The sequence below is a fragment of the Rhinoderma darwinii genome, chromosome 3 (assembly GCF_050947455.1).
Source record: "Rhinoderma darwinii isolate aRhiDar2 chromosome 3, aRhiDar2.hap1, whole genome shotgun sequence".
In the NCBI taxonomy this organism is placed as follows: Eukaryota; Metazoa; Chordata; class Amphibia; order Anura; family Rhinodermatidae; genus Rhinoderma; species Rhinoderma darwinii.
In genome coordinates, this window is record NC_134689.1 from 222,832,442 (window position 1) to 222,859,760 (window position 27,319).

The following is a 27,319-nucleotide window of genomic DNA, read 5'->3' on the forward strand; positions in this document are numbered from 1 at the left end:
AGATGTAGCCGTCTTTACCTTGACTTTTTTTTTTTTGAAACATTTGTTTTTTATTGATTTTTTCCAAACAGGTTAACACCAAACATTGGACCGTAAACAAGGCCCTTCAACAGCAAGTGCCTTAATACATTAGATACATAGCACGTTGTAGGAGCACCAACACATAAGATTGAAAATAACAACAGAGCTGTATCACAGATTCTCATTACAGTCATATCCTACAATATGTTATTACGTATAATATCGCGAGTCTATCCATATCCTCCAATTTTCCAAACTTTTACCATGACTAGCAGGATTTTTGTAATAATATAGACTCATGATGGCAGGTATTATTTATTCTACTAATTACCTCTGACAAGGAGGGCGGTATATGAGACTTCCAGGCCTTAGCAATGGACAACTTAGTTGCAATGAATATATGATGTATCACCACTCGAAATGCATGAGCAATGTCCCCCAACCCAATATCAAGAACTGTCAGCTCTGGTTTGAAAGGAATATCTTTTCCAGTAATATCTTTAATCAATTTATAAACCTCTTTCCACAAGCCTTTAATCGTCGAGCAATACTACCACATATGTATAGTAGATCCAGTAGATCCACAACCTCTCCAACAGCTTTTAGACGAACCAGAGAAAAAGTGCGCAGATCTAGATGGAGACAAGTACCATCTGAGGTGAATTTTCCGTGTGAGTTCCACATGATTAATACATCTAGAATGCCGCAGAATCCACCCCGAAGCCTTCACCCACTCCTCCACAGAGAACTCCTCTCCCAACTCCTGCTCCCATCTCAACATTTTAGAAGATTTTCTTGCATCTGTACTATTCAGGAGAAGATCATAGCTACATGAGAGTCCCTTATCATGCCCCTGCCAATGAAAAAGAAACTTTTGGAATGACGTCAAATGATTCGGCCGAGCAGGAATCTCTAACGTCTGTAGCAAGTGTCTGATTTGAAGATATTGGTAAAATAAGGTACGGGGAATGTCAAACCTGGATTTTAAATTCTCGAATGACCTCATTATATCTCCATCATAGAAATCAGAAAGATTCAACACCCCTGCCTTCTTCCAAGGGATCATAGACAACTGTGGGACATAAAGTTGCACTACTTGAAGCGGAAAATGTTCCAGACTTAAATGTACCCAGTTATTTTTACATACATATTGTTTCCACACCTGCAGTGAGTCTGAAGTTGTTTGTAATGTCACTTTGGGTAAGCCAGCCCCTACATATGATGCGGCCATCAGACTTTTCAAGGACGACTGGGAGAACATATCTGGGCCCATAAATTAGTCACTGGATATCTCCATAGCGAGCGCAGTTGATCCATAATAGCAGCTATATTATAAGCGACCACGTCTGGGACCCCCAACCCTCCCAATGTAACTTTACGAAATAATAACTTTTTAGTTACTCTTGCTCTTTTTGCCATTCCATATAAAGTTAAGAAACAATTTTTGAAGTTGTGAAGTAATTGATCCAGGTATCAGCAAGGGAATAGTTCTACAAAAATACAAATATTTGGGAAGTAACAGCATTTTGACCAGGTTGATTCTCGCAATCCATGATAATTGGAATGTATTTAAACGTGTGCATTCCGACCTCAAAGCCTCAAGAAGATCCAGATAGTTGTCACTTAATATTTGAGAGACTGAAGAGAATAGTTTTATTCCTAGGTATGGAAGTCCTGATGTAGCCCAACTCATTTGAAATTCCGACAGGGATTGTTTTAGTATAGGGTCTATATTAATGGCTAACATTTTGGATTTAGAAATATTCAGTTTATAGTAGGATATTTCCGAGTACAGTAAAATAATAGACATTATGTCAGTTAAAGACCTGAGAGGCGAGGTACATGTTAAAATGACATCATCCGCATATAGTCCTATTTTATGCTCTCCCATTCCTACCCTAATGCCTGAAATTTTATTAGAACTCCGGATCATTTCTGCGAAGGGTGCCATGGATAAAGTAAAAATCAAAGGGGATAAATGGCATCCCTGTCTCGTCCCATTAGTAATTGATATATCTCTGGATAAAAGACCGGAAGATAGGACCTTAGCTGACGGTGTTGAATATAAAGAAAGAATGGCCTTTTTAATAAAGGAATTAAACCCAAATGTTTCTAATGTGCTTTCCAAATATTGCCAGTTTACTCGGTCAAATGCCTTTTCGGCATCCAGGGAAATAAAAAGAGACGCATTTTTGGACTCTCCGGCTATTTGTATCAGATCTAGGATTCTGCGAGTTCCGTCGCTAGCTTGACGTCCTTTTACGAACCCCACCTGTTCTGACGCTATCAATGAGGGTAAGCAATCGTTCAACCTAGTCGCTAGGAGTTTAGCATATAATTTTATATCACAATTTAAAAGTGAGATCGGACGAAAATTAGCAGGCGAATCTGGAATTTTCCCTGGTTTAGGGAGAGTGACGATAATGGCCCTTAACAATTCTGAAGGAGGGTTGGGATTGGCTGCAAATCCCTCAAACATATCCTTCAAGTGGGGTAGGAGAAGTTCTGCAAATGATTTATAGTATTCATTGGGAAGGCCATCAGGCCCGGGAGACTTGTTGTTTTTTGACCTAAGAAGCAGTAATCTGATTTCGTCAACAGATATGGGAGCATTTAATAGACTAAGCTGCACTTCAGACAATTTAGGTAGTTTCACCTTTTTTAGAAAAGCATCAACTTGTTCTCTAGACACCGCAGGGATTTGAGGATCATTTTTGAGATTGTACAAATAACTATAGTATTCTGCGAAAGCCTCCGCAATCTCTTGAGGATCATAAACTCTTGACCCATCTGTCTTTTTTAACCAGGTAATTTTTGCTTTTGCTATGTGTTGCTTCACTCGTTTAGCCAATATTTTACTTGGTCTATCTCCCTGAACATAAAAATTCCATTTTAACTTTTTCAGTGTTTTTTCATACATGAAAAGCTGATGTACCCTCAATTTTTCTCGAGTAATTCGTAATTCTTCTCTTACTAACTCTGAAGGGTTCAATTTCAACCGAGCTTCCAAGGAGCTGATATTGCCAATAAGCATATCAAATTCTTTGGTTCTCTCTCTTTTAGCCCTAGCTGCTGCCTGAAGGAACAACCCCCTAACAAAAGCTCAGGAGATGAAGCAGTGGGGGTGTTAATTTCAAAGAATTCTTTCAAAGCTTTTCTTATAGTTGATAAGAGTTTTGGAGAATTTAAGAGATAGGTATTTAAGCGCCAGGGAGATTTGGGAAGTGAGGTGTATTGATCTGAAATTATGAGATCAATTGGGGCATGATCTGACCAAGTAATTACTCCAATATTAGAAGAACGAGAATTTAAAAGCACTTGTCGATCCACAAAAAATAAGTCAATCCTAGAATACACTTTGTGTGGTGAAGAATAAACCGTGTAATCCCTTTCTGCAGCATGTTGATACCGCCAAACGTCGTGAAGTTCTGCTTCTCCTATCAGTAAATTCAACTCCTGCGTCAAACTATTGCCCCCGTCAGAGCGGTCTATATCCTTATTTACCACTACATTGAAATCTCCACATATTATTAACCCTCCTTTTTGGCATTCTTTAGCTTTTGAGATCACTTTCTTAATAAAATCTATTTGTCTAATGTTAGGAGCGTACAGTGAAATTATGGTATAAACAATATTATCTAGTTCACTCACCAAGATTATAAATCTGCCCTGTGGATCAGAAAAGGAGTGAAGACATTTAAATGCAACGGTTTCTTTCACAGCAATAATCACCCCAGCTTTTTTTACATCCTTTGAGGCATAATACACGTGAGGAAACTTTCTATGTTTAAAGGAACAGTGTCATCACAAATTATTTTTTTATATGTTAAAGATGTTAGTGCTTTATTAAAAACGTTTATATTTATTTGTGTGTTTGTGTTTTACTTTTTCTTATTTTTACACTTTTTCTTCCCTATGGGGGCTGCCATTTTTTGTTCCATTTCTGTATGTGTCGATTAACGACACATACAGACATGGAATACGGCAGCCACAGTCCCATAGGGACTGCGAACGGCTCCCGTCCCATTCACTTGTGTGTACGGCGTCTGTGTGGGTACTGCGCATGCGCCGCTCCCACACAGTCCAATTTGAAATTGGCGCCGTCCGGCGCCATTTTCCTGTGGACCGGAAGTCGCGGCCGGACAGTAATATTACTACTTCCGGTCGCGGCTTCCGGACTTGTGCACTTGGACCAGCGGCAGCAGACGGAGTGGACGGGCCGGAGGGAGCCGCGGCGGCAGGAGCAGGTAAGAGATTTCAATGTATGTTTCGTGTTTGTGTGTGTTTACTACTGTATGTAAACCTACTACACTGTGTGTTAGCTCAAAAAATGGCGACACACAGTGTAGGAGGTTACACCGTTCAAACCCCTCGTTTATCCCGGCACTAGCCAGGATAAAGGAGGGGGGGATGCTGAGAGCTCACTAGAGCGAGGGCTTTTCACCCAATTTTGCAATGCTGCAATTTTGGGAATAGCTCCATCTAGTGACCAGAAATGGGAAATATTATAAATTAGAATTAATTTATAATATTACCTGACTCGTGAAAAAAATAAAAAAAATTTGAACAATGTTTAATCACCCACACACTAAATGTTTAATTAAAAAAAAAAACACATGTTTTTCTGGCAACACATTCCCTTTAAGTAATTTACAGTCTCTTGTGAGTAGATGCGATTCCTGTACACATAAAATGTCACAAGAAGACTGGAGGGCTTCTTTCCACAACATGGATCTTCGGAAAGGTGAATTCAGTCCATGAGCATTAATAGAGAGAAACTTAAGACCCATCAGAAGTTATGAGAAAAACTCCGTCAGTGATGATACAGCTCTTAAACAAAAGAAAAAACTAAAACAAAGTAACAAAAAACCACAGGTAATACTTCAAGATTACCAAACAGGACATTCCCTCTTTCAGGGAAAAGGACATAGAGACTCAAGTTCGGCTTTCCTGTAAAATAAAAGTTACCGGAACAGGAGCAGGAATGGAAGACGTCCCGGACCTTTCACAAAAGCCTTGACACGAAAGAATTGTCTCTAATGCTTCAGCCATTTAGACGGGCAACCGACGACTGGATCTTTTTCCATTATCGGACCACAAGGGGGCAACAAACTCTGGTCTGATGTTATGAGGACAGACCGGACTCTGTGCAGACGACGACATCAGGTTCCAGGACTGAAGAAGCTCCTTCACTGCTGTAGGAGTGAAACATACATGCTGTTTTCCTTTATTTGTGATGATGATCTTCACTGGGAATCCCCATTTGTATATAATGGCGTTATCTCTTAGGATTTTTGTAGAGGAAGCAAACTCCTTGCGTCTTAGCATGGTCGCTGCCGAAAGATCTGGATAAAGCGCAATGTCTTTAAACCTTTCTGGAAGCTCAGGCGAGGCCTTCAGGCAACGTAAAAATTTGTCTTTCACATGAAAGAAGTGAATGTGTGCTATCGTATCACGAGGAAGATGCTCAGCAATATGTTTGGGTTTAGGTATACGATGAATTCTGTCAATTAAAAGCTCTTGCGTGTTTTTTTGTGGAAGGACAATGGCCATCATATCAGTAAGGTACTGAGGCAGAAGATCTGGAGTGACCGATTCCGGTATTCCCCTGATTCGGACATTATTTCTGCGAGATCTGTCTTCTAGGTCCAAAACTTTGCAGCAGAGTCTCATTACCTCCTCCTCTAAATTGGAATTAGCATCAATGAGAGTGTTGTGGGATTTAACAAATTCTTCCATCTTATGTTCCATATGATCCGTTCTGGAAGCAATAGCTTGAATATCTGTTCTCAGATCTCCTATGACTTGTCTCATATCTGTTTGGAGGTATTCTCTCAATGAATCCAACAACCTTTTTATAGTGGGTTCAGAGACTGGTTGAGATTCCATCTCATCTTGCATGTCATTATCTACAGATTCCGCTCTGGAAGAAGGAGATGGGGAGGATGGAGCAAAAGGCAAGTGTTTGTTCACCCTAGATTGTTGAGAAGAGGAAGGGTTGAAAAACTCTGTAAGTTTAGCTGGTTTGGATTTAGTGTTCCTTTTGGATGTGCCTCCCATTCTCCCAAATAGGATTATATGCGATGTAGACAAATGAACACCTTGTACAGTGTACTAGTATATTGAGCAGACAGGCAATACGACCTTATACCACTATCCTGACGATTCCCCAGGGTTTTGAACTTTATAATCCACACAGATACAACCTTTATCCACTGACCTGAGAGACTTTTTCAGACAGTACCCCGAGGCTTGTAGAAGTGTTCCAAAGATCCAACCTTGCAAACTCATGTCCTCTCAGTAATAAATTATGTCAGTGACTGTGTATTTTAGGTGCAGCGAGGATCTCTGTCTCCTTTCAAAAGACACTGGGGCCGGGCGAGATATCCCACGCTTGCTGCCACGTGCCCAAGAGGGACAGGTTCCCTCAGAAGATGGCCGTTAGACATAGACTATGGCAGAGGGTGTTTGTGCCGCGCTCTCAACCTCGCGCAACTGCCCGCAGTCACTCGTTCCCGACCCTGCAACTCCGCCCCTCCTCTTGTTTCCAGGGAATGCGCACTTCCCTTACTTCAGCTGTATGGCGCTCAAAGAAAATGGCCTACCGAGGAAGAAAGGCGGGGCCAGGGATTATCTCTTCTCAACGCGACTCACCCCGTCTTCTTAGTGGCCTCCGGTATGCACTCACAAACTCCTCGGATTATCCTCTGTCTTCAGCGCCGACACGGCCGAAATGAAGCTCTCACCGCTTCTGTCCTTGTAGCGAGCCGGGCAGATACCGTCGCCGACCGGAGCTGTCACCAGTGAGTTCCGCTCTCTTCTAGTCCCCCGACACAGGTCAAGGCTGGCTCCTTACTTTGGCGGTACTGTGTTCTCTCGGTTACCCCACTCCACTCCGTCAGGTTGGTTTATTTGAGCCGGTTTAGGCTTTCTTGTCCCGGAGCTCCCTAACTATGTGTCTTCCTCCATGCACTCCAGGCCACGCCACCCCCTTTACCTTGACTTTTAATGCATTAAATAAACAGTGGCTTGATCCCTTATCTTGACTATTTCAATGACTTTTCAATGGCTTTTGTTGTGTGATATCATGCTGCAGCAAGTTATCAGAATAAAGTTAAAGAAAGCTACATCCGTAAATGCTTCTGGCTTTTTGGCGTGCCTTGTGTATGGGGTTATATAATTACAGTTAACTGTGTAAAGTCCAGCACAGCATGGGTCTGAAGAAAAGGGGGTTACAATGTGAAGGAATGTGATCTGTCTTATCTTTACACATGCGCTCTCACTCTCTCTCATTTTTCTCTATTAGTACACAGAGCAGGGGCGGATTATAATGAGGGCAATCTGGGCAAGTGACCGGGAACCGAGGCTGGAAGGGTGCCTAGTTTGCCCCGGTTCTCCCGTACCGACTGTTAAAAGCGGGAAGCGGACCTCTCACCCAATTGTATCCACGTCCTTAGGATGCGGATACAATTGCTTACTTTAGCGCTGGCGAGACAGGGAACTATCCGTTCCCTTCCACCCATTCGGTGCTTTACTAGTGACACAGTTGGCACGATGACATCATCACGCAGTCTGCGCCATTACACGGGATGACATCGTCTGTTCTCTAACCAGTCCTGCGTCGCTGGAGGATGGCGCGGGAATGGGGACAGCTGAGAATGTTTTTTTTTCTTTTCTGGGCAGCATTGGGGACAATATCTACAGGGGGCATTAACTACAGAGGGCATTGTAACCAACGCTATCCACTGGGGGCATTAGCTACAGGGGGCATTGTGACTAGCATTATCTACAAAGGGCATTGTGGCAGGCACTATCTATAGAGGGCATTGTGACTGGCACCATCTACAAGGGGCATTATCTACAGAGGGCATTGTAACTGGCACTATCTACAGGGGGCATTGTGACTGGCACTTTCTACGGAGGGTATTGTTAGTGAGTGGTGTTTTACTTTACAGTGTTTGACACAATTTAGGGGCACAGTGTATAATATTTTTAATTCAGGGGCACAGTGTATACTCTCATATTCAGGGGCACAGTGTATAGTACTAATATATTCAGGGGCACAGTATATAATACTATTATATTCAGGGGCGCAGTGTACAGTACTATTTAGGGGCACAGTGTATGGTACTATTGTATTCAGGGGCACAGTGTATAGTACTATTATATTCAAGGGTACAGTGTATAGTATTATATTCAGGTCACAGTGCATAGTACTATTATATTCAGGGCCACACTGTATAGTACTATTATATTCAGGAGCACAGTGTATGGTGCTGTTGTATTCAGGGGCACAGTGTATGTTACTATTGAATTCAGGAACACAATGTATAATACTATTATATTCAGGGGCACAGTGTATAGTACTATTATATTCAGGGGCACAGTGTATGATACTGTTATATTCAGGGGCACAGTGTATGATACTATTATATTTAGAAGCATAGAGTGAGGCATCATGAGAATTTTATCTTTGTTTATAGGTGCGGAAATGTTGGAAAAGTGAGGAGCCGTAGACATCTGAGCTGCAAACTGCAGAAATGGGCCATGCCCGGGAGAAGTCATCATAGAGGTCTTTACCGGATAGAGAAGAAAAGAGAAAATGAACGAAAAAGAATCCGAGACATCACCTGTGACTCACACAATGTAAATGTTAATTCTCCCTGTGACTGATCAGTACTGCAGTGACTGCATGATCTGCAGCGAGATGACGGATGGTAGCATTCTTTATTGTTAAACAGCAACTCCCAGCATATCCTATCTATTGTTCAGGCTGTACTGGGAGCTGTCGTTTTATGTCGTACAAATTGATACAGCAGGTGTTAAACTGAATTTGCAAATGATCTCTGTACTGAACTGTATTTGTTCTGGTGCTGTATATATGTACTGAGCTTTGTTCTGGTTCTGTATATATGTACTGAGCTTGGGTCTGGTGCTGTATTTATGTACTGAGCATGGTTCTGGGGCTGTATATATGTACTGAGCTTTGTTCTGGTGCTGTATTTATGTATTGAGCTTTGTTCTGCTGCTGTATATATTTAATAAGCTTGGTTCTTGGGCTGTATTTATGTACTAAGCTTGGTTCTGGAGTTATATATATGTACTGAGCTTTGTTCTGGTGCTGTATACATGTACTATAAAATTGAAAATAAACGGTAATTCCAGCATTGTTTTTCACGTTACAAATTTACGTTGTTCACTTTGCGGCAGAAATAACATGTTACCTTTATTCGATGGTTTGGCACAATTATGGGGATACCAAATATGTAGAGGTTTTATGTTTTCCTACGTTGGTAGAACAAAAACCCTTTTTTAAAAAAAATTACTTGTTTTTGCATCGCCACATTTCAAGAGCCGTAACATTTTTTTTTCTCTACCGATGTAGCCATATATGGGCTTGTTTTTTTTGCGGGAAAAGGTGTCGCTTTTATTGGTAGTATTTTCGGGTACATGGGACTTATTGATTAATTTTTATTTAATTTTTTATGTTGGGAATGGAAGAAAAAAATGATTTTTGCCATTGTTTTTTGAGGTTTTTTTTTACCGCCGTTATCCTGGCGGTTTAATTAATGCGTTAACTTTACGGTTTGAGTCGTTACAATCGCGGTGATACCATATATGTGTATGTCTTACCTTTTTTTACACACTTACTTAATAAAAAAACTTTTTGGGGAAAAAAGTGTTTTTGTATTATTTTTACTGTAAGCTTATTTTTTTTTTCATAAACTTTATTTAACTGTTTAACTTATTTTTTTTTGTCCCACCAGGGGACTTCAACATGCGATCTGCTGATCGCTTATATAATGATTTGGTATACTTCGTATACCAAAGCATTATTGCCTGTCATGGGCTAATAGGCGGATGCTGAAGGCAGACCTGGGGGCCTTTGTTAGGCCCCCGGCTGCCATGGAAACCCGACGGTGCCCCGGGATTTCTTTGCAGGGGCGCCGATGGGGGGACAGAGGGAGCTCCCCCCCTCTGTCAAACACCTTAGTAGCCGCTGTCGCTTTTGACAGCGGCATCTGATGGGTTACACTGCCGGAATCAGAGCACGTTTCGATTCCGGCAGTAGTGGCAGGAGCCAGGCTGTGTATAACAGCCGTGCTCCTGCCGCTAATCGCGTGGGTATGCTGGCAGTACCCACCCGATCAGAGCGATGGATATATCCGTCGCTATGCGGGAACTAACTTCTGCTGGTGACGGATATGTCCTTTGCTCGTCATTAAGGGGTTAAGGTAAAAGTAGATGTTAAATTTACTTTTACCTTAAGAGAAGGTAAATATATACAGTAAAAACTAAACCCTAAAAACCATGGGGGAATCTCAGTTTTTCCCAATTAACCCATTATATGGTACTTTAAATGGTGCCAATAAAACCTCAACTCCTCCCGCAAAAAAATAATCCTTCATACACCGCTCCATTGATGTAAAAATAAAAAGTTATAAAGCTCCTGACCTCTTTAGTGTCTCAAAGTATTCAGCATTTTCTCTTCTGTATAGCTCATCCTGCTTTTACAGCAAATTCAAAACCGTACCAGATCTGTGACCGCCTATATCTAAAAATATATACGGTACAGCGTCTTCAGAGTTCTGTCTTCAGAGTTTGGGGGGGGGGCAGAATTGAAAAAGTGCCCAGGGGCCCATGTTACCCTTAATCCGCCCCTGACACAGTGTGATTAAAATATTACAGCAAGCTGAATTTGTTTGCATAAAAGATAAAAGACACAAAATATGGACTACTGGAATGTGTGGCGCTACGCTGCATATTTATGTGTTATGATATAATTTAACCCCTTCCCGCTTTTGGGCGTGACTGTACGTCCAAATTCAAAGTGCTTTCCCGCACACGGGCGTGCAGTCACGCCCTGTAGACAAAGCGAGCACAGGAGCTGTGCGCGCTTTATCTTCAGCGGCTATCAGCTGTCATACACAGCTGACATCCCGCTGCAGTGGCTGTGATGGCAGTTACCGCCGATCGCAGCCATTTAACCCCTTCAATGCGGCTGTCAATGGCCTCCGCCGCATTGAAGTGGTTGACAGAGGGAGGGAGCTCCCTCTGCACCTCTGCTATGGCAACCAGGAAACCGTTGCTAGGCTTCCTGGTTGCCCAGGTATGGAAGCCTATTAGGTCCTGCCCGAGAAGAATGACAGTTACGATACACTGCACTACATAAGTAGTGCAGTGTATTGTACTGGGGATCAGAAGATCAGATCGTCAAGTCCCCAGGTCAGTGTAATTAAAAAAGTGAAAAAAGTATAAAAAAATGTGAAAGAAAAATAAATAAATAAAATTTTTAAATAATAAAAACAACAATCGCAGGGGCGTGGCTAGGCACACTGGCGAGCGGACGCACCTAAAGAGAGCTCCAGACCAGGTCCGTGAATAACTGGAGAGTACACCGCATAAATGGGGAAAGCTAAGACCCGTAGCTCTCTTAAATGCCCGCAGACACCGGGCATGTCGGACGTACCCATCCGCAACTTTTTTCAGCCGCTCCAAGAGCTGGCAGATCCGGACGAGGAAGTTGCCGGGTTAGCAGGCCTGCGGGCGCCATCTTGCTCGGACCATGAGGCAGAGGCGGAGGCGCCTCGTCAGGAAATGGAGCTGGACCCAGAGACAACCTCGGTGGAGGGTGAGTTGGCTCAAGACCCCTGTCCCGACGCTCAGCCCTCAGAAACGGGGGAAGGAGAGCGAGACCAGCGCCATCACCAGCCCACGGGACAGCGAGGCTGGGTGGCGGCAGCTACAGCTCCCCAGCCGTCGGAGCACGTGGCAACCTCACCGACACACTCCTCTGTGCAGTATGCGTCGCCTTCTCCTTCTGTTAGCCCGATACATTCCTCGATACACCCAGGAGATGCCGACAGGGTCCTGAGCCCACCGGTGAAGAAATTGCTATATGCACCCCAGCCAAGCAACCTACCAGACATTAGTAGAGAGAGGGGTTTTTCTTGTGTGGACGCTGCCCCCTTATCTGTCCAGGAATCGGGCCATGATTCCCGCTGTCACTGGCCACCTAAAACGGTCATGGGAGTGAGATCCATGCCGGGGTTGCCCACTCCTGATGAGGCAGCGATTACCCTGAGGGGACACCCGGAGCTACAAGCACTACTTGCCCTCCTACCCACAAAGAACGACATGCCTCTCTTAGCTGCAGACCTTAAAGCAGCTTGGTGTCAAGATCTTCAAAGTGTACAAAGTGAGGTCATGGCGCTGCGTACCCGGGTCGAAGAATTGGAGGAGTTTAAAAACCATATCTCACAATCCGTACAGGAGTTGGAAAGAGTCACTGAGAACCAAGCCGTGCAACAACGATTTCTGGCATCACAACAAGACGACCTGGAGAATAGAAATAGAAGGAATAACATCCGAGTGCGCGTCCTCCCAGAAGCGTCACGCACAGCTGACCTCCTTCCCACCCTTAGAGGAATCTTCAACGGCCTCATGAAGAAACCTGTGGAGTCCCACATCGAAATTGATCGAGCCCATCGAGCGCTCAGAGCCCGTAGCAATGATCCCAGCAGACAACGGGACGTAATTTGCCGTATCCATTACTTCGCAGTCAAAGAGGAGATTATGCAGCAAGCAAGAGCTCTTCCGACTATTGACTTCGACGGAGCAACGATCTCACTGTTCCCAGATCTTTCGCGGTGAACCCTGCGACAAAGAGCACTTTTGAAACCACTATTATTGGTCCTTCAGTCTCGGAACATTCCCTACAGATGGGGATTTCCTTTTGCTCTCCACGTAAAATGGGGTAACACGATGGCAAGCCTTGCTGTTCCGGAAGAACTTCCTACTTTTTTACAAGAATTGGAACTGCCGCGGATGTACCTCTCTGCCTGGGAAGGCTTCCTCCGAGGGCCTCCGGGCCCGTCGTCATTTGCCGCCTCTTGGGATCTGAGGATTGCTCCTGAACGACCATCCTCTCCGAGACCACAACGCCTGCGGCGCAGACCCACCACACCGCCGAGACGACTCCGGTATCGCTATCTTTTCAGTTATGCTCCTCTATCAACATCCAGTGGGTGAATATGCTACGGTTGCTGATGTAATTGCATATCTATACCAATGTTTCTCTTTCTCCTTGATGCTATTTGCATTCTCCTGTTTCATACGTTACTGTTTGATTTATGGGGTTAGACCTGGTCCCTTGGAGGGAGTAACTGCTCTCTGGTCTAGTCTTCCGTGACCCCCCCATAGGGTTAAACTAGTTTACTAGTAAAGAATTAGCGCGAGTGCGCTTCACTGTTAGATTACTCTACTGACAGTATCTACTGTCACCTGATTTTGTTACTTTTCCTCCATTCTCCTTTTACTTTTTCCTTCTTGTTCCCTTATTTTACTTTACTTTACTATATTTATTATTTTTGTACATTCTTGCAGTGACAGACGTGGCATAGGTTGATCGCCTCTTGACAGGATGACTGATATAACTGTGGCCTCGTTTAATGTGCAGGGTTTTAATGTCCCCCAGAAGAGGTCCCAAGTCCTTTATGCAATGCACAAACAGAAAGCACATATTGTGTGCCTACAAGAAACACACTTCCACACAGACCATTTCCCTGACCTGAAGAACAGATATTACACATCCATGTACCATAGTACTAATCCAGAGGGCAAAACAAAAGGGGTCTCTATTTTTATCCACAAATCTCTCCCCCACAAAGTCCTTCAGGTCCAAACGGACCCCGACGCACGTTTCCTCTTCATTACCTGTGAGATAGGGGAGCAAATATACACGATTTCGAGTTTATATGCCCCAAATATAAATCAGGTCGCATTTTTAATTAAGACACTAGAGGTACTGCAAGTGTTTAAGATAGGGAGCCTTCTCTTATGCGGTGACTATAACATACCCCTTAACACATCCTGGGACACCTCCTCTGGGAGATCTAGCATTGCACATAATAAACTGAATAAGATCAAGAAGCTCTTCCATGACATGCAGCTCTGCGATGTATGGAGATTGGCGCACCCGTCGGACAGGGACTACACCTTTTTCTCCCATGTACATAACTCCTATAGTAGGATTGACCTCATCTTTTCAAATCATAGTTTGCTTTCTCAAATTGCCTCATCGCGTATTGGGAATATTCTATTATCGGACCATGCACCTGTCTTCTGTGCGATCACCTTACTCCCCAAACAGAGGGGCTCTTTCCAATGGAGGCTCAATGAATCCCTCCTGCAAGACTCCTTATGTAAGCTTGATCTTGAGAGAGCTGTGGCGCACTTTGAACAGGATCATGCTAACGATTCCACCTCCCCGCCGATTAAATGGGAAGCACTCAAATGCGTGTTGAGAGGGATCCTTATAAAGCATGGCGCTCGACTTAAAAAAGAGGCGAGCGCTAAACTCAGCTCCCTGCTTGCTGAACTGCACTCACAGGAAACCCAACATGATGCAGGCAGATGCACTACAAAAACTACTCCTAAAAAGACAGGAAGTTCAGCATACACTCAATAAACAATACGCCCGCTTGCGTCAAATATTTTCCCTCTCTATGTATGAATGGGGAAATAAACCCGGAAGAACATTGGCCCTGGCGCTTAAAAATCGGATGTCACCTTCATATATCCCTTCGATCAGAGATGATGCGGGGGTGGCAGTGCATACCTCGGACAAAATAGCGGAGGCTTTCTTGCAATATTATAGAACGTTGTACAATCTCCCCGCTCCGACGGAAATTCAGAGCCAACTTGGGGAGCCTTGCTCATTGACAAAATACGTCTTAGATACAGCTCTTCCCACGTTAGCCACCGCAGATATTGAACAATTAGAGTCCCCCTTTACCTTAGAGGAGTTAACGACTGTGATTAAACAGCTGCCAATGGGTAAAAGCACTGGCCCAGATGGGTTTACAGCAGCCTTTTATAAGTCTCTGTCCGACGGAATTTCTCTAATATTGCTACGTGCCTTACAGGCGCTATCTGGAGGGGCACCAATGCCACCTGAATTTTTACTAGCACATATTACTGTTATTCCCAAAGAGGGCAAGAACCCACAATTGTGCACTAGCTATCGACCCATCTCCTTGATAAACACAGACGCAAAAATATACGCGAAACTTTTGGCGAATAGATTGGGAGGCCTGCTTGGATCCCTAGTCCACCCGGACCAGGTTGGCTTTGTTCCCACCAGAGAGGCCCGAGACAATACTCTGAAATCCTTCTCTCTTATAGACTATGCAAAGCGGACTTCCCTCCCATGTATGTTGCTAACACTTGATGCTGAGAAGGCCTTTGACCGGGTGGACTGGGGATTTATGTGGAAGACTCTGGAGCAGATTGGAGTAGGCCCATCCATGCTGCAGACTATAAAAGCGCTTTATATGGGCCCACAAGCTAGGGTTCGGATAAACGGTCAGCTATCCTCTACCTTTAAAATAAACAATGGTACCAGACAGGGTTGCCCCTTGTCTCCTCTTCTCTATGCCTTAACTATGGAACATCTTCTACAGGCGATTAGGTGCAACCCTGATATCGGCGGCATACAGGTCGGGGCACATCACGTTAAATGCACGGCTTTCGCAGACGATGTACTATTATACATCACGCAACCTCGTATGTCCCTGCTGGTACTGTTGTCCACTATTGATGAATATAGCCGACATAGTAATTTTAAGATCAACCTCACTAAGAGCACGGCGTTGAACATATCTATCGATAACAGCACTTTACAAACCTTGCAGTCCTCTTTCGGCTTTACCTTGCAACCTAGGGCAATTAAATATCTGGGTATACCCTCAGACATAACGCAAACCTATGCCATGAACTATATTCCCCTCTTACAAATCATAAGACGAGATTTGAACACATGGGAGGGAAAGTGTTTGTCCTGGCTAGGGAGAATCAATGTCTTGAAGATGAATGTACTACCCCGCTTACTGTACCTATATCAAACGTTACCCTGTACTCCCCCTAGAACGCTATTCCGAGAATTAAGTGTTTGCTTTAAGAAATTTGTCTGGGCTTCAAGAGGGCCAAGGGTGGCACGCCATATTTTGGTACAACGGAAAAATAACGGGGGATTGGCTTTACCGGATTGCTTCCTATATTACATGGCAGCAACCTTGGCGAGGTTATTTGACATTGCTCATACCCCATCGGAAAAGCGGTGGATACAGTTAGAAGCAGCTCAGGCGAAACTACCTTTGATGTACCTTTCCTGGGCGCCTAGGCCACCAGGCAGTAGAATGGCATCCAAGTCCTTACCTATGGTGGTAGGGGAGCTATTGAGGACCCTGGACAGGTACCTCTCCAGGATTGGCTTATTCTCTAGAAGCGGGCAGTTGACGCCAGTAGTAGGGAACAAGGATTTCGCCCCGGGATTGCAGCCCTCCTTTCTGGGTAGATTGCTAGGTAAGATAGAAAAAAGAACACGGCGCCGCAAATCAGGATCTGATACAATAGTGATAAAATTGGTCGGTGAGACAATTCCGCTCACCTCGGGTGGTGGACACCAAGGAGGTGTCAACAAAGCTTGGGAAGCTGCAGCCAGGTCCACATCACAGCCAAACGAAGTTTGCTGTCGGTTTGTAGTAGTTTAGGAGTAGGAAAAACGGGACCACCGGCGCTGCTTAAATCTTTAGACAATACACAACCAACGTAGTGGATTAAGTGTATAGAGTTTTATTGTTGGTAGGCTACGCGTTTCGACGTCGGACTGACGTCTTCCTCAGGCCAATACAGACTGTGCGGTTCCTGCCTTATTTATACATCAGGGTGAGGAAAAAAGGCCGCCAGATACAATGGGTCAAAGGTCACATGAAATGATAAAAAAATAAAAAACAGAATGAAGAAACAGTATTAAAAACAATTACGAGTGTCATAATACAATAAGAAAGAACGGGATTAACAACATGTTTAAAAGCTGTTTTAGAACTCTTAGTTACACTGACAGATCGGTACCGTGTCTTAAAAGAGAGATTTTTTGAAAGACATAACTTCTGTTTCTGTATAGGACTGTGGGTAAATGAACGATCATATATTAAATATTTAATTATGTCTGAGTTTTGATGTGTTTTGACTAATGTTAGCGGAAAAAACTAATAACAAATGTAGCCCAAGAACTGCTGAGTCAGAGCGTCCTTGGTTACTAGGAGTCAAAAAACTACGGAAGCCGTGGGGGACCAAAAAAGTTGCAGTGGACCGCATGTTTGGACCGCACGGAAATGATATAATGGTTAAGAGCGTCCTTAGCTACTGGTAGTCAAGAGCACACAAACGTCACGGGGGAAAGAAGGACTTACGCTGGATCGCACAATAAACTGCATAGGGTCACGGGTCTCAGCGGCAAGAAATCTGAAAAAGGCACCTGCATCGGACCTGGTGAGTGACAGAACGTCATGATAATGGGACATTGGTTATTTTGGATTACTATGGATCTCTTTCGTGAATATCAAAGCAGGTAGATGGTTATTTCTTAAAAACAACCTAAAAAGTTAAAAAGTTAAAAGATGGGCCTGGATTGATATCGATCAAATTGATTTTGTATGCCAATAACATATATGTTTGTAAAAGTTTATAGAAGGACCGAAAAAAAATTTAAAATTAGAATAAGAAACCTTGTACATAGACAGGGGAACGGGGGTTCAAGCCCATTATTATTAGGGACTAGGGTTATTCTAATCGATATCATGGATGTCAAAGGGTAGATAGTTAAAGAACCACTTATAGTTGAGGCTATGTTTGCTGTTTGGTTGTTTATTTATTTATTTTTATTTTATTCTAAAGATGACTCCGTGAGGTCATTCAGACCATTTGGATGTAGGGTTTCCAATTTGAAAATCCAAAAATTCTCCCTTTGCTTGAGCTTAATAAATCTATTGGGTAGGTCCACTGATATCTGTTCGATTGGGGTGACCTTAATCTCAGAAAAATTGCAATTATGTTTATACATACAGTGACGGGACACACTTTGTTTTAAAAAACCCCTCGTGACATTAAACCTATGGTTATTAATCCGGTTCCTTAAGGTTTGTGTGGTTCGGCCCACATATTGAAGATTGCAAGTGCACTGAAGTAGGTAAATGACATAAGGAGCTGCCGCAATTTAAAAAATCTTTTATCATGAATTTTTCCCCTGTTTTTATGGAGTAGTATTCCCTGCATTTGTTTGAAATATTATTACAGCATAGGCACCTGTTTTGGCCGCATCTAAAGGAACCTTTCAGATCTGGGAGTAAACAATGATTTATTGTTTTGGCATTCCGCAGTTTGCTAGGGGCTATTAGGTTTTTTATTGTTTTAGCCCGTCTATATGTAATAATAGGTTTCGCTGGTATTAGGGGTTTTAAAAGAGGGTCGTTTGTTAAGATGTGCCAATGTTTTTTAAAAACGGTGGCTATGGTATTACTCTCTTTGTTAAATGTAGTTATAAAATTGGTTTTAACCCTCTCACTGCTTGATTTTGGCTTAGTGTTTGTAAGTTTCACTTCGATACATTCTTTTTGGGTTAGGCTTTTGGCTTTTAATTCAGCACCTTCGATAAGACTTTTTGGGAAACCTTTTTCTTGGAATCTCTGCTTTAAGATCCCACATTCCTGGTTAAAGGTTAGATTATCTGAGCAATTCTTCCTAATTCTTCTGTATTGTCCGAACGGGATATTTCTGAGCCACGGGGGGTAGTGAGCACTTTTAAAATCGAGATAACTATTCACGTCAACCATTTTGAAATGAGTTTTAGTTGTAAAAAGGCAATTTTTCTTACCAATTGTTAGATCTAAAAAATCAATGTTCGTGTCTGAAAAATTATGAGTAAATGAGAGGCCAAAAGTATTATTATTTAAAACCTCCATAAAATCATTGGCTGTACTAACGTCGCCATTCCATATAAAAAACAGGTCATCGATGAATCGCCTATAAAACAGAATTCTATTTCTAAAAGCATGCTTACTTAGAATGAGGGCTTCCTCGAAAGCCCCCATATATAAGTTTGCATAAGAGGGTGCGAATCTTGTCCCCATTGCACATCCCTTTATTTGTTTGTAAAATTTCCCATCAGAATTAAAAGCATTATGGGTTAGTATAAAATCTACGCATTCCATGATAAAATTAATTTGTGTGTTGGGATAACGTAGATCAGTTGCAAGGTAGTCTAAGGTGACTTGTGCACCCTGTGTGTGTGGGATATTGGTGTATAGAGAGGATACGTCCGCCGTGAGAAAATTGATATTAGATATATCACAGGTTGACTGTAATTGAAAAAGATCTCTTATGAGATGTGTTGAATCTTTAAGAAAAGAGGGCAATTCGGAAACTAAGGGTTGAAGGTGGATGTCTACGAAATGTGATAGGTTGCTTGTTAAAGAGCCTATTCCTGAAATTATTGGTCGGCCGGGCGGATTATGAAGAGCTTTGTGGATTTTGGGAAGATGATACATGAATGGGATGGATGGAAACGGAACGGTCAAAAACATTTTTTCTTTTTTGCATATCAGGTTTTTGGTGAATGCAGTTTCGATCAAGGCTTTATATTCTATTGCAAATTCAGGGATTGGATTGTGTTTAAGTTCCTCATAATATAGAGTGTCTGATAATAATCTCTGCGCTTCTTTCAAATACTCGGATCGATCTTGTATGACAATGCCTCCCCCTTTATCTGCGGACCTAATTACTATGTCCTGGTTGTTCTGTAGATTTTTTAGAGCTCTACGTTGGGAAAAGGATAGATTGTCCCTAGGAGTGCTAATCTGTTGGATGGTTTTCAAATCAGAGCTCACCAGGTTGGAGAAGGTTTCTATGGCTGAACCCCTATGGTGGAGGGGATAGAAAGAGGATTTGGGACGAAGATCAGTCATAACAGGTGTGGCACTATCTGATGTAATTTGATTGGGTACAGTCACTGATGGGGAGATGGCAAAATGACGTAGTAGGGTTATTTTCCTCATGAATTTATTTAAATCCATGAATAGATCAAAACTGTCATGTGATGAGGTGGGGCAGAAGGAAAGTCCCTTGGATAATAGGCTGATTTCGTCTATATTCGGGACAAATTTAGATAGATTGAAAATTTTGGTTAGATTATTTTGTGTTTTTTCTTTAGTGATAGCGGTGGGATCCTTGGTGTAGTGTCTACCCCCTCTACACCCTCTATATCTAACCCTAATTTTCTTTTTGATTGTGTTCTTTGTAGAGGTAGAAAATAAGAGTTGATGGTTTGGGACTGAGTGAGTTGCCTCTCTTGGGACTGACGAGGGGACATGATAGGAGGCATCGTAGGGACAAGGGGACGGTCTAAAAAAGGAGGGGGGGGGTTTGTACTACTGGTTAAACTTGAGGAAGGAGGATAAATTTGGGGGGTTAAAACCGGGGAGGATCCAACGAAATGGGTAGTAAGATCCAAAAGAGAGGGTGAATGGTCCGGGGTAATGGTTTTATTGGTAGATCCATTGAAAAAGGACTGATTGAGGGAACGATCGAGGGGGGAAAAGGGAAGGAGGTTGTCAAGAAGGAGATGTGCATCTAAATCACAGGATTTGAAGGCAAATTGTGGGATAGGGCCTGGGGGTTTGTGATTGGGTGTGATGATCTGGGGGGATTTGGAGGTCGGAGGTCCAAGGGCGGTTCGGACTGCGGGGGGTGGCCTGTATTGGGTTGGTAGTGTTGGGTTGGAAGTTTTTGGATGAACATTGTTTGGGAGTTGGTTAGGGCCGCGGTGCGGAGGAGTGTGGATACTGGATTGTGTGCCCAGGAGACTCGTGGGTGCTGATTTGAACCTAGAGGCTAATTTTGTGGAGTGTATTGGGAGAAAAGTTTTCCTGTTCAAATTGGTGTTGTTGTTAGTTTGGGGTTGAATCGATGTCCAATCTCCAAATTTGTTGATAATGTAATCATTTCTATCCCGTGTGAGTTTGCGTAGTTTTTTGGAGATGGTTGTTTTTTCAAATAATTTGAGGCGATCAAATGTGGATTTTTCAAGTTTCTTGAAATCCGGGTGTGGGAGAAAAGGAATAAGTTGGTCATTGAGACTTTCGATAGTGGATGCTGAGGATAATAATAATTCAGATCTTTTGTAAATTAAGCGGTCAATGAAACCTAGGTTACAATGTTCCAAATATTTGAACCAATTGGAGCTAAACTCAATATCTGTGGGAAAGGGGGAGTCAAAAATTATTCTAAGGCCTCTAGGGGCCATTCCCTCACATACATAGACATTTAAAAAATGACAATCAATGCTCTGGAAAGCTTCCTCTTTAAGGACGTCTTCCAAACGCAAAAAAAGGTCAGTCATGGTTCTAGTCTGTTCCTCATTGAAAAGGTTGTTCAGACTAGTCGGAATATCCTTTACTAAGTCCCTATTTGTCATTTCAGACAGTAGGGATTCATGGGATTTAGCCCTTTCCGATAGTAATTCCATCCTCGTTGATGTATAAGCCGACCACCACAGGTAGGGATGAGCTTTGAGGCAGCAAATGTCCGAAGTGCCTATTCAGTACAATCGTAGGGTAGCAGGGTAGTGACAGAAGTAGTATGGGCAGCCAATGTCCGAGGTTCCCAACCAGTAAGGATACTGTGTCCAATGTGGGAAATTCTCGAATGCCAGCGCACGGACACTTCAAAGGACTACGTATCCACGTCCAGCCAGAATGCTAGGTAAGGTAGAAAAAAGAACACGGCGCCGCAATTCAGGATCTGATACAATAGTGATAAAATTGGTCGGTGAGACAATTCCGCTCACCTCAGTGACTGTACCCAATCAAATTACATCAGATAGTGCCACACCTGTTATGACTGATCTTCGTCCCAAATCCTCTTTCTCTCCCCTCCACCATAGGGGTTCAGCCATAGAAACCTTCTCCAACCTGGTGAGCTCTGATTTGAAAACCATCCAACAGATTAGCACTCCTAGGGACAATCTATCCTTTTCCCAACGTAGAGCTCTAAAAAATCTACAGAACAACCAGGACATAGTAATTAGGTCCGCAGATAAAGGGGGAGGCATTGTCATACAAGATCGATCCGAGTATTTGAAAGAAGCGCAGAGATTATTATCAGACACTCTATATTATGAGGAACTTAAACACAATCCAATCCCTGAATTTGCAATAGAATATAAAGCCTTGATCGAAACTGCATTCACCAAAAACCTGATATGCAAAAAAGAAAAAATGTTTTTGACCGTTCCGTTTCCATCCATCCCATTCATGTATCATCTTCCCAAAATCCACAAAGCTCTTCATAATCCGCCCGGCCGACCAATAATTTCAGGAATAGGCTCTTTAACAAGCAACCTATCACATTTCGTAGACATCCACCTTCAACCCTTAGTTTCCGAATTGCCCTCTTTTCTTAAAGGGAATGTGTTGCCAGAAAAACATGTTTTTTTTTTAAAAATTAAACATTTAGTGTGTGGGTGATTAAACATTGTTCAAATTTTTTTTATTTTTTTGCACGAGTCCATGTAATATTATAAATTATTTCTAATTTATAATACTACCCATTTTTGGTCACTAGATGGAGCTGTTCCCAAAATTGCAGCATTGCAACATTGGGTTAAAAGCCCTCGCTCTAGTGAGCTCTCAGCATCCCCCCTCCTTTATCCTGGCTAGTGCCGGGATAAACGAGGGGTTTGAAAGGTTTAACCTCCTACACTGTGTGTCGCCATTTTTTGAGGTAACCCACAGTGTAGTAGGTTTACATACAGTAGTAAAACACACACAAACACTAACATACATTGAAATCTCTTACCTGCTCCTGCCGCCGCGGCTCCCTCCGGCCCGTCCGCTCCCTTTGCTGCCGCTGTTCCGTGTGCACAAGTCCGGAAGCCGCGACCGGAAGTAGTAATATTACTGTCCGGCCGCGACTTCCGGTCCACAGGAAAATGGCGCCGGACGGCGCCAATTTCGAATAGGACTGTGTGGGAGCGGCGCATGCGCAGTTCCCACACAGACGCCGTACACGGCAGTCAATGGGACGGGAGCCGTTCACAGTCCCTATGGGACTGTGGCTGCCGTATTCCATGTCTGTGTGTGTCGTTAATCGACACACACAGAAATGGAACAAAAAATGGCAGCCCCCATAGGGAAGAAAAAGTGTAAAAATAAGAAACAGTAAAACACAAACACACAAATGAAAATAAACGTTTTTATTAAAGCACTAACATCTTTAACATATAAAAAAATTATTTGTGATGACACTGTTCCTTTAAAGATTCAACACATCTCATAAGAGATCTTTTTCAATTACAGTCAACCTGTGATATATCTAATATCAATTTTCTCACGGCGGACGTATCCTCTCTATACACCAATATCCCACACACACAGGGTGCACAAGTCACCTTAGACTACCTTGCAACTGATCTACGTTATCCCAACACACAAATTAATTTTATCATGGAATGCGTAGATTTTATACTAACCCATAATGCTTTTAATTCTGATGGGAAATTTTACAAACAAATAAAGGGATGTGCAATGGGGACAAGATTCGCACCCTCTTATGCAAACTTATATATGGGGGCTTTCGAGGAAGCCCTCATTCTAAGTAAGCATGCTTTTAGAAATAGAATTCTGTTTTATAGGCGATTCATCGATGACCTGTTTTTTATATGGAATGGCGACGTTAGTACAGCCAATGATTTTATGGAGGTTTTAAATAATAATACTTTTGGCCTCTCATTTACTCATAATTTTTCAGACACGAACATTGATTTTTTAGATCTAACAATTGGTAAGAAAAATTGCCTTTTTACAACTAAAACTCATTTCAAAATGGTTGACGTGAATAGTTATCTCGATTTTAAAAGTGCTCACTACCCCCCGTGGCTCAGAAATATCCCGTTCGGACAATACAGAAGAATTAGGAAGAATTGCTCAGATAATCTAACCTTTAACCAGGAATGTGGGATCTTAAAGCAGAGATTCCAAGAAAAAGGTTTCCCAAAAAGTCTTATCGAAGGTGCTGAATTGAATTAAAAGCCAAAAGCCTAACCCAAAAAGAATGTATCGAAGTGAAACTTACAAACACTAAGCCAAAATCAAGCAGTGAGAGGGTTAAAACCAATTTTATAACTACATTTAACAAAGAGAGTAATACCATAGCCACCGTTTTTAAAAAACATTGGCACATCTTAACAAACGACCCTCTTTTAAAACCCCTAATACCAGCGAAACCTATTATTACATATAGACGGGCTAAAACAATAAAAAACCTAATAGCCCCTAGCAAACTGCGGAATGCCAAAACAATAAATCATTGTTTACTCCCAGATCTGAAAGGTTCCTTTAGATGCGGCCAAAACAGGTGCCTATGCTGTAATAATATTTCAAACAAATGCAGGGAATACTACTCCATAAAAACAGGGGAAAAATTCATGATAAAAGATTTTTTAAATTGCGGCAGCTCCTATGTCATTTACCTACTTCAGTGCACTTGCAATCTTCAATATGTGGGCCGAACCACACAAACCTTAAGGAACCGGATTAATAACCATAGGTTTAATGTCACGAGGGGTTTTTTAAAACAAAGTGTGTCCCGTCACTGTATGTATAAACATAATTGCAATTTTTCTGAGATTAAGGTCACCCCAATCGAACAGATATCAGTGGACCTACCCAATAGATTTATTAAGCTCAAGCAAAGGGAGAATTTTTGGATTTTCAAATTGGAAACCCTACATCCAAATGGTCTGAATGACCTCACGGAGTCATCTTTAGAATAAAATAAAAATAAATAAATAAACAACCAAACAGCAAACATAGCCTCAACTATAAGTGGTTCTTTAACTATCTACCCTTTGACATCCATGATATCGATTAGAATAACCCTAGTCCCTAATAATAATGGGCTTGAACCCCCGTTCCCCTGTCTATGTACAAGGTTTCTTATTCTAATTTTAAAAAATTTTTCGGTCCTTCTATAAACTTTTACAAACATATATGTTATTGGCATACAAAATCAATTTGATCGATATCAATCCAGGCCCATCTTTTAACTTTTTAGGTTGTTTTTAAGAAATAACCATCTACCTGCTTTGATATTCACGAAAGAGATCCATAGTAATCCAAAATAACCAATGTCCCATTATCATGACGTTCTGTCACTCACCAGGTCCGATGCAGGTGCCTTTTTCAGATTTCTTGCCGCTGAGACCCGTGACCCTATGCAGTTTATTGTGCGATCCAGCGTAAGTCCTTCTTTCCCCCGTGACGTTTGTGTGCTCTTGACTACCAGTAGCTAAGGACGCTCTTAACCATTATATCATTTCCGTGCGGTCCAAACATGCGGTCCACTGCAACTTTTTTGGTCCCCCACGGCTTCCGTAGTTTTTTGACTCCTAGTAACCAAGGACGCTCTGACTCAGCAGTTCTTGGGCTACATTTGTTATTAGTTTTTTCCGCTAACATTAGTCAAAACACATCAAAACTCAGACATAATTAAATATTTAATATATGATCGTTCATTTACCCACAGTCCTATACAGAAATAGAAGTTATGTCTTTCAAAAAATCTCTCTTTTAAGACACGGTACCGATCTGTCAGTGTAACTAAGAGTTCTAAAACAGCTTTTAAACATGTTGTTAATCCCGTTCTTTCTTATTGTATTATGACACTCGTAATTGTTTTTAATACTGTTTCTTCATTCTGTTTTTTATTTTTTTATCATTTCATGTGACCTTTGACCCATTGTATCTGGCGGCCTTTTTTCCTCACCCTGATGTATAAATAAGGCAGGAACCGCACAGTCTGTATTGGCCTGAGGAAGACGTCAGTCCGACGTCGAAACGCGTAGCCTACCAACAATAAAACTCTATACACTTAATCCACTACGTTGGTTGTGTATTGTCTAAAGATTTAAGCAGCGCCGGTGGTCCCGTTTTTCCTACTCCTAAACTACTTCTGGGTAGATTGGGCAGTGACGCGGACATGGGTGTACCGTTTAGAAATGTTATGGTATCGGGTCAGCTAAGACAGTATGAAGATTTGGTCCCAGTAGACGCCAGGTCCTTACGGTCAAAGTGGGACTATCTCCAGTTACAATACTATTTTAACAAAAATAAACACTCCCTAAATTTACTCAGGGAATTGACCCCTTTCGAGTGCCTGATCTCCTCGCCCTCCGCAACGTCGAGACCGATAGCGCTGGTTTATGCTCTTTTACTGGAAGAGAAGAGGGTATCCAAACCTTCATATGCCCTAAGTTGGAAAAAAGAACTGGGGGCATTTATTCCACCCGCAGACTGTTCTAGGGCATTCACTTTATGCCATAAATTCTCAATCTCATGCAAGGCGCAAGAAACTAATTTTAAAATCTTGTCTCGGTGGTATAAGGTGCTGGCAGTCCTGAATCGGATATACTCGTCTACATCGGATCGGTGTTGGCGGTGTGGACTAGCGAGGGGAACGATGACCCATATATGGTGGGGTTGCCCTATCCTTCGCCCATTTTGGGGCTCGATACTATCTTTGATCAAGAACATCCTCGACATAACCTTAGAGGACTGCCCAGAAGTATTACTCTTATCCATAATACCGGGGGCCACCAAGGGCTGGGCCTGCACGTTATTGGGCTACATACTGGTTGCAGCCAGGACAGTGATTCCCAGATATTGGAAAAGTAATGTTATCCCCACGGTGTCGGAATGGATTAGGGAGATGTCACACATACACGACATGGAAGAGTCGATAGCTATAGTCCACCAGCGCTCCGTCTCTCACTTTCAGACTTGGAAGAAGTGGCATGATTTCCGTAACACCCCAGAGTTTGAAACGCTCAACTCTTAAACATAGGAGATTGACGAGGATTGGGAGGTGATATATAGCGGGTCTGAGTCCGGCCACGGAAACCGACATTATCATTGAACCGTCTGTCGGGTGCATCTTATCTTGTTTTTCGTCTTTCTTTTCTTTTCTTTCCTTTTTCCGTTTTATCCATGCCGTTTGGTGCCTACCCTTTCCTACCCACTAGTTCTATGAATAGCAGGTACCTGGATTACTCCTGGTAGTAATTTCTAGTAGTTTCCACGAGAGTAATCTGTGATCTTGGGATGTTGGTTTTCAGCGAAATAACAGCCTGTCATGTTAGGAATATTCTATGTGAACGCGTGATATTGGCTGTATATGTGCCTGTGTACTCTTGATAACTTGTATCATGATATGACAAATTTGAATTATGTATCTACCCCCCTTCCTGTGTATTCCCCTTTTTTTTTTCCTTTCTGTACCCCCTTTGCATATGTTATGAAAAACTTTAAAATAAAGAATTTACAAAAAAAAACAACAGTCACCCTGTTTCCCTGATCAACTCCTTTATTATTAGAAAAAAATGAAACCGTGAAAAAAACTATAC